Source organism: Fusarium tjaetaba (genome assembly GCF_013396195.1).
Source record: "Fusarium tjaetaba strain NRRL 66243 chromosome Unknown NRRL66243_c0000035, whole genome shotgun sequence".
Taxonomy (NCBI): domain Eukaryota; kingdom Fungi; phylum Ascomycota; class Sordariomycetes; order Hypocreales; family Nectriaceae; genus Fusarium; species Fusarium tjaetaba.
In genome coordinates, this window is record NW_023501231.1 from 45,701 (window position 1) to 58,551 (window position 12,851).

A 12,851-nucleotide genomic window follows, 5' to 3' on the forward strand; every position below is an offset into this window, starting at 1 on the left:
GGGGGAACTCGGTTGGCTGGGAAAGAAGAGAAATGTTAGCAAGTCACCTAGGGACGAGAAGTCGCGATTTCAATTGATTGTTTGTGGGAAATGTGATGGAATGAAGGGAGACGATGTCATGAGGGTTGGAGGGGGCCATGGAGGACTTGTCGAGGAATTGGAATGCTCAGTATCGCAGGGGGGGGGACCTTCTGCAAGGCGTAGCTGTAGCGGCCACGCAAGGTACCTGGCAAAAGACGTTTTAGAGGGGGCTTCAGGGCGTAAAAAAAGACGTTGTTCCTCTGTGAACCCCCAGGCTCCAAAAAAGCAAGCACACCCGCCTCGTTCAACGTCCACCTTGAACGGTTTCTCGCGAGGTGCCCATATTTTCCGTAGCGTAGCTTTGCTTTGCTTTGCATTGCTTTTGCCCATGCTCTTATCATCCCATGTCAAAGTCATTCAACAATCATCTCTTGGACCCAACCCAACACCTCGTGACTTGTCTCGCCTGAATAGTGCATTGCATGTACAGTATGGTCCAGTCCTGTCATGTCTGTCTGCGGCACGATCCGCCCATGTGCATAGCCTGTATGCTTCAAGCCCGTCTGTGCATTGCAGCCGACGTACAGTACCTGCGTGGTTGTGGGGAGAAATAAGACAATATGGAACGATGTTGTGTTGTGCTGTGCTGTGCTGTGTTGAATAGAGTGTGTAGAACAATTGCAAACAAATCTGCCACTGACGCATTCGACTCTCTTTTCTTGGCTCTTCCTCTTGCTTACCTTTTCTTGTCAAAACAGAGTGATGAGGTCGATGTGATCACTCCAATCCAAATTGACCAATTGCAATTAATCGTTATTAGTCGTCGGTATATCGTTGTCTGGTTGTGCTGACTGGATGTGAGTCAGGTCATTCGTCGAGTTCGCGTTGGATGGAATGCTGCGGATGAGATTGAGCGACAAGGGTGGAGAAGCAGCAACGTTCGAGAGCTCAACGGTCCAAGGAAGGTACCAGATTAGGTGATGCCGAATTATTTTGGTTGTGGTAGAGTGATGTTGTTGTTGATGATGCTGTTGATGTTGGCGATTCAAGAGTAGTAGAAGCAAGTCGTAAAAGTAAAAATAGACCAGACCGTAAACCAAACCCACGCACACACTTAACGCAAAACAATGAATGAGATGGAGAGGAGATTTGAGTACGAGGAATAATGTAAATGGTATCAAGTCGAGTAAAGTCGAGTCGAGGGGAAGAGATGGGAACAAGAACACCGTCTACGTCGGGGTCTGGGGAATGCCGTGGTATTATTACCTTAACTTGAGTTAGTCGACGACCCTGGTAGTATTCGTTTTTGACGGATGGGAGTCTTGTTCTCTCTCTCTCTCTCTCTGTTGCTCTGTGCTCTGCAGTTCCTGGTGGCCACCACACACCCACGTCTTTCGTCAGTGAGGTGGAACCGTCTCTCTCTCCCAGTCCAGGGGGTCCTGGCCTGTCCCAAGTGGGAGTTCCAAGTTCCAGGGGGTGGAGGAGATAGCGTACGGGTCGGAGTGGACTCCCATCCATGGTCAACAGTTGAATTGAACTTGACTGTTGGATTGAGTGCGAGGGTGATTGACCAGGGCAAGGTACACGGGAAGATAACCCCACGCCCCCAAGTCCTCTCTCTCTCTACAGTGAAACGACCAGGGGGCAACCAAAAGGTAGCAGGGAGGCTGGCTCACAAGGTCAGAGAGAAAAAAAAAAAAGAGTGGCGCTCAGTGCAGTGTCCACGGGAGGGATTGTGCCCGGTCTCAGCGGGGCTCTCTCTCTCTCTTCTCTTCAACCTAACCAGACCTAACCAAAGGTAACCTAACCTCACCAAAACCCGACCTTAGCAGTTCAGTGGAGTCTTTCTGGTCCCAGGGGTTTGGGGGCCTCCCGGTTGAAGAAGCTCTTATCCCCTGTTGTCTGGGTACCGTAGCTTAGGCTTCCGAGCCGATGTCAAGACCCAGGTATCCGGCAGTACATACGTACTTGGGTTGGGTGAAGCTCTCAAGGACAGACAGAAACACGGGATGTTTAGTTGTGTGGGAGGATGCGACCCTTTGCCGCACTACGGAGACCACCAGAGTCATTATCGCCAAGCTTGGAGTTTCTGTCTTGAATCATCCCTCAGCAAAAAGGGAGAATCAATCACAAGAGCACTCTGGACTTTCAAAATGTGTGTGCCGGCGTAAGTATAGGTGTCATATCATATGCACGACCAAAGGCACCAAAGCAGCTAGAAAACGCGGATTCAAAAAACCACACGATAAAATTCCCCTTAAAGTAAAAATCCGATAAACTCGGTACCAAACTCCCAGTAGACTTCAGAGATCAACGGTTTTTAGTCCCACTCACAACGTCTCCTCTCGTCGCCTCTCCTCTCTCATGCATGCATGCACAGAACTTTAGGATACTCGTAAATGGATGGCCTCGCAGGAGAGGAGAAACAACGGAATGCCCACATCACGCAGCGGCCCTTTTTTGAGCGAGCATTTTTCGAGTCAGGAAATCGTGTCAGAAAATATGAATGTATACTTTATGTGACTGAATCTGGCGGGCTGCTTGGTGGAAGTCTCATCACATGAACTATTTCTAGCTTCATCTTGCACTTTGGGTGACAAGTTGTCGGATTGGATGCCACATACGATCTGTATTTTTAGCCATCACATATTCGTAGATTAGCCAAGATGCATTTTGTGCCTATTGAACGATGATCAATAACTCTGCCGCCACCACCCCGGACTTGATCAGGCCTATCATTTTTCCTAATCTGTACATGATTTAATATGTAGATACTGTTAGCTATCATGAGAGACAAAAGGTGGTGTTGATGGTGGAAGTGCCGGGTAGCTGATAGCAAAAGCGGGCTTTGAAACCCTCTCAACAAGGGGGAATTCATGGCTGAGATGGTTGCGCAAAGGGCGCCGCAGTACAAAAAAATCAGCGAGACAGAGGAAGAGACTCGTCGGTGCCTCGTTTACTAGTCGTGCCCTAGCTTCTTCGTTCCTGACCTTGGGCCTGCAGACGATATGCAAGATGGGCAAACCAATGCATTCTCCTGCGTCTCGCTTCAGCACCACAACGGAGCCACGGATTGATCGATGCGATGCGGTCTGCCGTCCGGCCGCTCCATGACTATCCATGGCCATGATCAAAGCCAGAGCCAGAGCCATCCATGACTGTCCATCACAAGTTCCCGCCTGACAGTCCAGGGCACGATGAGAGTCAACCACCCGGGACGATGCCATTCCTTGAACATCATGGAGACTCGAGCAATTGCCGCGCGGGCTCGATCAAGATTTTGTGGAACCTGCTCATCAGTCCCCTTTTTTTCTTCATCCATGATATCGTCTCTCACCACGAGACCGCTCAGCCGCAAGCTATTGCTGTCACCGACTCCCGCCTCATGAACTTGCGCACAGCATTGACCAAGTCGATCAAACAAGCTGGGACCCTGCTTACCATCGATGACATGACCGAAACCGCACAATCCTTCCGTCTGACAGCATACAGCCTCCGCAGGCTCTGACCAGTGTCCGATGTCGCCTCAATGCTAGACAATCAATAGATCGTAAAGACTACCGCAGGATCAGCAATATTGAATTCCTCACCGGCAAACAATGTGAAACCCAATGAAGCTTACCGTATTAACCTCGGTCACATCACCTCGGAATTCACAAGCGAACAAAACGGCCAGATAACGTTTCCCCTAAAAGACGAATTTCCCCGTCTTGCTCGATCGTCATTTACACCCCGTGTCCGCGCTTCCACGCCATCGAGCGTCTAGATGCCACCAAGGCTGGCACCAATTGCTTCATCAAAAGAGCCGGCTCCAAATTAGTCTGCCACTCGGCGCAAAAGTTAGGCATGACGGCGCTCTCGTGGTTGATCAATGGCGTAGACGCTGGGCGCTGAAAGACGTTGCGCCCCCTTTCCTTCTGTCCTTCTAGAGGCGGAAATGTTTCCAGGAGTTCGGTGACGCTGGAGCTAAGCTTAAGCGCTCTCTCTGCGTTCTTTCATCTCACGAAGCTGACCTCTCTCGAAGGCGATCTGCCCTCAGCTCTTTAAATGAGTGTTTTCTTGTAATGCTTTCGTCATCCACTAGCTGCTGATCATCTTCTGGAAAGAAACAGGGTTCTCGCTTGGAATCAAGGAAATATACAGAGCAGTTCCGAGAATGAGTGGCATTGCTCATTTGAGTGAAGACCGGAAATTTCAATGGCTGTGCTCGCTACTTAAGTTAAACTTCAATACTGCTTAGAGGCTCGCGCGTATGGGCTCGACAATTGAGTCGGTTTCGCTTGGGGCGGCGCCATTGAAGAATAATAACTTCGATCTGGCGTTTCGAACCATGGGCTCTAGATGCCCCGGAACCCGGCGGACAACCGTTTAAACCACACGATGTGGCGTTTGACGTTTATGTTTTTACTGAATTGATGCCATCATCATCATCATCACCATCAGCGAGCGATAACTCTCTAAAGCTACTCCGTACAGTAGGTAGTCTTCATCGCCTAACTAATGCAGGGTCCATGACGAGTGGATGGGAGACTTAGACTCCAGATTGTGTGCCCAACTCCGGTGATTAGATATCGACAAATTGGGAATCATTTTGGGCCAGGACAAATGGGAGGAGCGCAATGACTACCAGTTGGCACCTTCTTTGGAGATGTCACCAAATCTGCCAGTCATTTGAGTTAACGGAGCAGGAACCTCATGGAGGCGCTTGCACTGGACATTTGGCTCCTGACTAAGCCTCACTTTTTTCATTGCGGTCGAGCTCGATAGAGCTTCAGTTCTCGTAAATTGACTTATTAGCTCACCTAGGAAATTGTTACCTAGCGACAAGTCTCGTCCATCATTGGAGGTGATGGCATCCGGCGATCTGTGCCCAGTGGTTCATCCAATTCTGCACAGCACAGAACCTCCTCAAACTTTGTCTCTCGTGGCCAATAGCCCAGCACAGATCATCAATCGACCCTGATCCCCTAAGCCTCCATTGTTCGACGGGCCGAAGGAAGATCATTGGCATCACCTCCAAGGTCAAGGTCAAGGTCACCGCATGGTCTCAGTTCCCATTCATTGCTTTTTTGCCTCTGTTTCCTGCTCATTCTCTGCCGCTTCAGCTCCAAGCCCTTGGGCCCCTCAATCTTCACGCTAGATACAGCTCCTAGTGACATCAAACCCCTTTCGAACATTCTGCCAGGGGACCGCCTACCGCCTACCGCTAGCTGCCAGAACTGCCAGGCCAGGGGGAGGGTTGCTTGATCCCTGGCACCTGGTACCCGACCCCTGCTTCCGCGAAGCCTCCCCGGTACCAACGACGGCTTTACCCCTGTTCATATCCGTCTCGTTATACCGGCTGGGTTGCAGATTACTGCAACGACGCGATCAATTGCTAATTAATAGACGATTTACCACTGTCAATCGCGGCTTAGTATGGGCGTTCGTGTTCCCACCAATACAATTTCGCTCAGGTCTTTAATTTGCAGGCGTCATTGAACCCTATTGCTACTCTACTGCAAACAATCTAATGTCAGCCTTGCCTCTAGCCTCAGCCGCCCACGTTAATCAACCACTGACGTTCCCGACTGTAACCTTACCAATATGGTCTTGGTTTGCGAGCTACATTCTCTTCCTTCGTCCACGAGAAAGAATCTTACACATCGTGTTGGCCCCCCAAAGGACACACGACACAATCCACATCCCTTCAATATACTTCTCATGGTACGGAGTATACAATCCGCCCTTACGTATGGATCAACCATCCATCCTTTCTTAGCAACACCCCGCAGTCACAGCCGTTATGACCTATTGATTCAAAGCAGTGGCACCCGTTTTAAAGGGTTACACTATGTGACTATTCGACTGTTGGCGACTTGGCACTTTGGCACAATGCCGAAACCATAGCAAACAGTTGTTCACATTAGCCACGATGAATAAAACGATCTTCGTATGAGGCGCCCACATCGCACATCGGAACTTTATGAATTGTGCACCACTACTCCGTAGTTGATAAGACGATCAACAGTTATGGTCGAATATCTGAAAATACCCACGGCTTGTCGGGAACCTAGAAACCCCGCAACAACTTGCTCTCTTTATGGCTGGTCTCTAATCCATTAGCTCTTTAACATATACTGGCCACAAACTTCGATAGCTCGATCTATTATACGAACTTCGACTATTATTACACTACCTTCACGCCTCTGCTCCTCTCGAACCCGAAGTGCATATTCTAGATTCAAAGCAGTTGGCCACGATATTAAAAATACAAAGTTAAACAGCCGGGGGCCGTGTCTCGCAACCTTGCACCTCAACGTCAGCATCTCCAGACTCCTTGCAGCAGGCCGAGATCACGTTATCACCATCAACTGCTTCCAGCCGAGGCAAACTTCATCCACATCACCAACTCGCATATGTTTGTCCCGGGGTGCTTGTTGGCAGGTTGGTTGAACGTGTAACAGGTGCAACTACGAAGGTTGTCAAGACAAGTTTGCTTCCCAAAGAAAGCCACACAGGATACAAGGATGCCCATCTGGTCGACGTCGTCTCCACTTGACAATCATCACCTATGCCCGGTCAACAGCCTCCGCGCTGTTCCGTTGATGGAGCTCCTTTTGAGACATGAAATTGTAACGAACATTTTGCTTCCGGTTTGGACGATCGTTTCTTCCAGACCCGGCATGGCTGCCGTACAAATGACACACAAGCCATGAACCTCTGCTACGAAGTTTGATCGAAAAAGTTCTTGCCTCTAACTTGCTGCACTTCTGCAAAAGGGTTCCACAGTGCTGCATCTTTATGCATATTCCGTGTCTCACTTTTGGAGTCGAATATGCAAGCTGCAAGTTGGGAGCTTTCTGGTACGGGAAAACTTTTCGACTGGTGCCATTTTCCCACTGTCTGAATCCCACGGCTTCTCGAGCTTGAACCCACGCTGCCACGGCTTCTTGAGTTACCGGACCGCCGGAACAGCAAAGATATGCCATTTGGAGTAAGAAGCATCCGCCTGGATGGAAATGCTGTATTATGGAGTAGATCGAGGACTTCTGGGTCCGAATGCAACGCTGAGAGACGCCCCTGTCTGCTACCAACGATCTAGGGTTGCTTGCGGGCCTGGCGGAACTGAGCAACACGAATTATCTGATTACTCAGTAGACTTTTATTTTCCCTTACGAGATCCCGACTTTGGCCAATGGACCACGCTCTCTCCGAAGTCCGAGGACCTCGATTGCTATACGGCTGCTGTAATCATGGTACGAGAAGGGCCGTGTGGTTAGTGGTTTGAGTGTTTGCCTCCCGCATTTACTTTTGCTGGAAGAGACGAAGGTTTGCTAGTTGCGGTTCACCAATTGAGCTAGCTGCACAATCATCTCCCAGCACAAGGAATATGTTTGGAACTTTGCGCTAATCATTCGTTTTCACACTGATCGACATATCAATCAAAACGTTGTCCTGTTTGTCAAGACTCAAGATAACTTAAACACAGCAAACAGCTACGGGTTGTTTCATCCCGCGCTGGGCCGCCTCTCATTCATACGAAGAGATTGGACCGCTTTTCAGATGGTTCCCACAGCCTACAGATCACATACACATGAGGATTAGCCTGAGAGGGAAAAAAAAGTCTTTCCGGTGAAGAGACAACAAAAGCAATTGTACAAAACCAAGGATACGTCATGCTGTTTAGTTTATTTGACAAGCAGTAGTGTGTGCTCGCTTGTGGCATTGTCTGCTAATAAACGTACGTTAGTTCGGAAACGTTGAACCGTAACGGACAGAAGAGGTTTTGGAGGATCGAAGTCAACTGAATTTGAGAGGCTCAAGCTGAAAATCTAGACCCAACGCCATGCTACGATTTGTTGCTCGGGAGGCTAAGGCCCGGGGCGGCCGGCACAGATCTAGTTGGCATCAAGATGAGAACAGATAGATGTCCCACCAACAGGCCCATCTTTGATTTTGATCTTGGAAGGGATTGCCAAACTTGGGGGTGAATGGAGGCCACTGCGATTGAGGAAGAGCAACAGCATCTGTAGTTTGCTATTCTACCCACTTCGACGGCAACTTAGCTTATGCTGTAGCGCGCCACAAGGATGGGATTGTCAATCTAAAAGTCGGGAATCACTCCCATTGGATGCATCTGATGATGGTACCTGAAACTGGAGGCGCCGCCCGTGGCGCTTGATCTTCAATCTGATGGCCAGGTTTGCCCTTTTAGGGTCCTGTCGTGATCGTCACCAAGATCGAACTGGGAAAATGCCACGCGAATAGGCTGCGACGTTGACCAAAATAGCTTTCGTCAGCTCGCTAGAGATGTGGCTTTTACGCTGCGCCTATCTGATCGATACGAGGCGACACATACGGAGTAGAGATGGGAGCAACTTGGATTTAGAGTTGTGAACTGAGCAAAGAAGAAGAGGGCCGTGCCAGTTGACAAAGGCTGCCTTCACTGACAAAACTCCCGCATTGGCAATTGAACTACCGCGGCATTTCTCGGCTGTGATATTTTTATCACAATCTACTCACACCATCAGGAAGCTGGCACGAGCACTAATGCTGAATAGAGACCAGTAACCTGGTACGGTAGAGTCTTCTTGGCAGTTCTAAGACATTTTGGAATTACCGCGCCTGGTGCCATTCGAGTCCAAGACATGGACGGCCGGGGAGAAGTTCCTAGGGCCACTAAATGAGGTCTATCCCGCGGAAGATTTGAGGCTGATCAAACGGTCAACTACGCCTTGATGCTCTACAGCACCGGATTTCCATGGTCCGACCGGACGCTATCACCTCGTGGAGGATGGATCCACTTGCTGGGATAATATACGCTTATGAGAATCTCTATGTTCATAGCAAGAGTGTTGGATGTTGATGGGAACCTTACGACGCACGGATATCAGTTTATACCCATGAAACCCCCAGCCGGCCCATTGTCCCGTGCGAGCTGCCTCAAAAGCACAAGCGTTTCTTTGACTTCTGTCTGTGATATCGCAAGATCAACCATTTTGCTTTTAACAGTACCATCTGCTGTCCGAGCACACAAGGATCTCTTCCGATGTAATCACAGAAACACCCACAACCCGAGCATGATACGCGGGACGAATACAGCAAAGGCTTGATTGGATCGGGTCTTGTACCCAGATCAAAGGTGATGAGGAAAGTGATGTCTGATCAACTGCCGATGTCGCCTACGGAGCTTGGCCGGCATATTGTTGTGATCGACAGCTCGGATAGTTGACGCATTCGAGTTCCGGCAGTAGCGTGACTGATCGGAAAGACGCGAAAAGTCAGCCAGCGTTTGAGAGCTAACAACCACATTACCAGTGTCGTACGAAGAAAGCGGAATTCTTCCCGCCTCAACACAAACCAGAATACTCTGTATGCAATGCATCGATTCTACCCAGACTGTTGGAGGTTGTTAGCTAAGGCTAAGAAAGAGGCAGCTCTGGTGCTGAAAGTTCCCTGCTTAAATTTCCGAAATGAGATGGGCTGTTCGGAAGCTATACTCAGAAAGCCAAACTCGAAGGAGTTTGGCTCGGGCACCTTAGGACTGGCATCAGTTCATAATGAGGTGATGTTGGACTACACGATAGTATTGTGAACTTAGTTGACCAGTCATGAAGGCTCACAAAACGTTTGAGGAACTTTCTGGAGCGGACTATGAAGCCGCCTCTGCACACGCCTGTAGTATAGCGGGCGGGCGTAGATGTTGCTACCCGAGCTACGTTCCGAGATTCTGTGACTTTGGAAAGCTCAGCATGATCGACTCTCGTCGTGCTTAGCAATTGTCTTCAAAGCACTCCCCGCACAGCAACTTTGGGGCAAGATTGGCAATAGCATCGATTTTATGGCCGATGCTCATCGCCCAAGTGGATCCAACCCCAGACGATGTTGCTCTATACAGCCTCTCATATGATATACCGTAACTTTCAGGTGAAAAAAAGTCCCGAGTTGGACTTTTAGTCTAACCGCTCTACTGGGCCTCGTCCTCTCGGTAAGAGTCTTGGATCTTGGGGCTGTCACGTTGACGATGATCATCACGATCAGTCCTGAATTTACAGCCTTGAAAGCTCTCCACCATACTTGGTCCTGTTCACACTTCACAGTGGAATCATTGCTATCGTGGACAAGTCTTCCGGGCTTCGGTCTTCGATATCGCAGTGATACTCGGAATTTGTTTTCCAAATTGGAAAATGAGAATGGTTGTCACTTCACTAAACAACTACCCTGGAGCATTGGATACAACGTCCGAACTTTGTCGGTTCGTGGTGTTGCACTCAAAGAAGAACGGTCAAGGAACAGTTATATTGCACGACACAGCGTGTGATCGATGTAATTGGTGTCATACGATGTATGGAGTACTGCTGACCATTCTATGAGAAGTAGGGGCATACCTTGGTTGCAATATGACGATGACTGCGAATCCAAATGTCCATGGTCACAGGGCACAGGCAAAAGAATGCTTTCGAGTCGGTCAATCCGACGATCGCAACTCCGATTACCATCAGGACCGATTGGCGATGACTCTATATTGATCTGCAGTTGTCAGTCATGACCATCCAATCCATTTACCTGTCACCGACTCCCTTACAATCTCTGGACTGTTGAGCACCATTATCAACACCAGGATCAAGGTTCTACGGAGCAGCGCACCGGCCAGTGTAACTCTTCAATGCTACATCGCTACTGTAAGAACGCCAGGGCCATGTGCAAAATGGCAGGCAAGGTGCAAGGATTCTGTGCTATACCATGCCCGTACGCATATTTATTCCTTTTTGCGACTGACCGTTGTATCTCCACGTGGGGTATATTTACCAAACACGCAAGGGAGACGCGCGGACCGTTCTACTGTCAAGACATCCAACGGTCTCGCTAAGTCTCGTCTTGATGCAGTTGCTGCCATGACATGACAGACTCTTGCGGTGTAGGAATCATGATCTCAAAGAAATCCAGCGCCTGTACGCGTCAAGAGCGGTTTTTTTCGGGTAAGAGATGAGACATTGTTGGACTAATAGGCAAATATTGAGCTGATTGGTGCATGCCAGGTCGGGTTCCTGCATCGATGTGTGGATGCAGGGGAGGTGTCACTTTCTCAATGTCACCCTGTGCATATGAAGTTTGAACTGAGGGAATATGTATGATATGATGTGACTCTGAAGGCGGAGGAGAGGGATCGACAGAGAGGCCAGAGTCGAGCAGGTCAGAGAGAAAATGAGGTGACATTTCCCCATGAGTTTTGATAAACTGGGGAACATGGGAAAAGGTGGGAATGGCCTCAAGCAAGAGAGGATTCCCTGCATCACATCCATCGCATCGCATCGCGTCGCATCGAAGGCTTGGCAGTTGGGGACAGAGACGGAGACAGAGAGAAGCTAGGTACGCCACCTCGGATCTTTTCCTTTCTTGATGCTTAGAATCCTCATGGGAATTCCAAGTCAGCTTGGGTACGGGTTCTTTCAATTAACAGCCAGGATATCCTGACTCTCATTTTTGTTTCAGCAGCAGCATCACGTCATCTGACACATGGGGAAAGATATCGGCTGCCGTGCGATTCAAACACTGGAAGCATCATCCTTGAAGGCGAGTCAAACCAGTTCAGTTGAGTTGACTCTGGTCATGTCATGTCACAAGCATAATGCTCGATCGAGAGAGACATGTACATGTGCCTATCTACTAGTAACTCGATACGAAGGATGCTCCGCCAGTTGCATTACGTGTGCGTGCTCTGTTGTGCCTCGATTACATACGTACATACATACATACAGCAATTGCGCCTCTCCGGTGTGGAGATGAGGCATATGCATGACTGATGGAATATCATGTAAGCCGCAGCAATGGGAGGCGAAAAGTGATGAGGCCCTATAGGCTGTACGTCTATCACATCGCACTGCAGAGTATAGCACAGCGGTTATTGATTAACCATATCATATCACACACGCACGCACATACAGGTTGACTTGCATTTTGTGCTAACTGCAGCCAGGTCTAGTCCGTCATTTCAGCTAAGCCATGAGATTGAGACAGTCTTCAGGCTATTGTATTGATCTCACATAACAACAACCAAAAGTGCAATCATTTGTTATCTGTCACAATCGCCTCGAGGCCCCGTTCCTTGGCTTCGTATGCTTACTTTCCGATGGATCGCTGGGTCAATCATCCCCTTGACTGATTGGTGCGACTCCGAAGTTCCAGCAGAAGAGAGAGACATGCCGGCGCTAGAAACGCCTCGTCCTGACCGTTGCAGCACCCCGGACGCAACACGGCCCTACTCTACTCTACTTGGAGGAGGCGGCATCTGAATTGAGGCACCAAAAGTAAGGCGAGAGGAGAGACAAGATGAATTGAGACAACAATTCTATTGACTCTTGAGAGCATGAATGCCTCGGCAGACGAGTGTAGGAGTCGATAACTGACTCGGTGAATCATAATAGCGTTCTAGCGTTGTAACAACAACGACACGTGCTTGACAATTGAGGATTTCGAGGCATGTCAAATGCGACATGAATTGATTCTCGACTGTGAGTGAGTGATCCTCTTCAAAGTCCAACTCTAACAAACTTGGTTGACCGAATGTCAGTCAGTCAACTCAACAAGAGCTCTTTGGCGATCTGTGCCATCCCCGCCTTGGTTCTCGTTCAACTCAAAAAGCGCCGAGCGAGGCCAGCCTTGTCCCTGTCCTCGTCCTCGTCCCCAAATCCTACCATAGCTTCACTCAAGTTGCTCTTTTGCCTTTGCCTTTGCCTTTGCGGGCCTGTCAAAGTTGGCGGGAATCTAGCCGTGCAATCCGGACCAATTCCAGCCAGAGGCCGTACCATGTTGGGCATAGCTTCTTCGGTTCACCAACTACAACCGTC